Below are 1407 nucleotides of genomic sequence, written 5' to 3' on the forward strand. Positions count from 1 at the left end.
TTAATAAAAAATCGCGCGATTTTTTATTAAAAATTTTCATTATTTATATATATATTAAACGAACGAAGATACCGAAAAGCATTGAACAGTGCACACATCTCATAAGGAAAAGTGAATTATTACGAAATACTAATACCGTGGCAGCACTATAGCTATTTTGGAATCTCGCGTTTCAGCTTGCAAAGATTTTCAACTTCTTTTTAATAACAAAATAATCTATCTTAGGTTGATGAAACTATGTGTTTCTTTAATAAATAAGTTAAATTATATATTTTAATAGTGTTTAAAAAGTGAGAACAGGTGATTTTGTGAATCTTTGTTGGTGTAATTGCTCATAGAAAACAACGAAATTTAACAAAAGTTTTTTGTTCATAACTTTTAAATGGTTAATAATATTAGCCCCCCCCCTCCGGATTGTTATTAGGCGGGCCGAAACGCGTCGTTTGGTACCCCTCCCGTCTTTTCCGCACCTTTTTTAGGAGTTGTTACCCCACCCTAGAGAATTACCAAAAATACTGCACACACAAACTCTTTAATACATTACGTTTCCATGAATAGTCTAAAAAGTAGGAAATAATAGTTTTTCTAAATACGTTTTGATCCTATAATTTTAACAATAGTCAATATAAGGAATTTATTAGATTTAAAATTACATAAGTAATAGCCTTAAAAATATAAATTTCGTTAACAATTCCGTAAGATTTAATCTTACTCTTACTAATATTATAAATGTGAAAGTTTGTATGTTTGGATGTTTGGGAAATCATCACGCGGAAACGACTGAAAGGATTTGCATGAAATTTTGTACGCAGATAGCTTATGGGCCAGATTGCTTAATAGGCTATTTTTTTAAGAGTTGACACCTGTTAAAAAATTTTAATTTATTTAATATGCGTGAACGACTGAACGGATTTACATGAAAATTTGCACACTGATTGCTTATGACCTATGTTGGAAAGTGGGCTACTTTTCTTAAGAGTTGCCACCTGTTAAAAAAGTTTAATTAAATTAATACGCTGAAACGACTGAACGGATTTGCATGGAATTTAGCACATGGATAGCTTATGACCTAGGTTGGAAAATAGGCTACTTTTTTAAGAGTTGCCACCTGTTAGAAATGTTTAATTTAATTAATACGCGGAAATGAGTGAACTGATTTGCATGGAAGTTTTCACACAGATAGCTTATGAGCTAGGTTGAAAATTAGGCTACCTTTTTGAGAGTTACCACCTGCTAAAAAAGTTTTATTAAATTAATACGCGGAAAAGTCTGAACGGATTTGCATGAAATTTTGCAAGCAGATAGCTTATGACCTACAGTGGAAAATAGGCTAATTTTTTGGAAGAGTTGCCACCTGTTGAAAAAGGTTTAATTAAATTAATACGCGGAAACGACCGAACAGATTTG

Source organism: Rhagoletis pomonella, unplaced genomic scaffold (assembly GCF_013731165.1).
Source record: "Rhagoletis pomonella isolate Grant_MI unplaced genomic scaffold, Rhpom_1.0 Rhpom_scaffold_00004, whole genome shotgun sequence".
In the NCBI taxonomy this organism is placed as follows: domain Eukaryota; kingdom Metazoa; phylum Arthropoda; class Insecta; order Diptera; family Tephritidae; genus Rhagoletis; species Rhagoletis pomonella.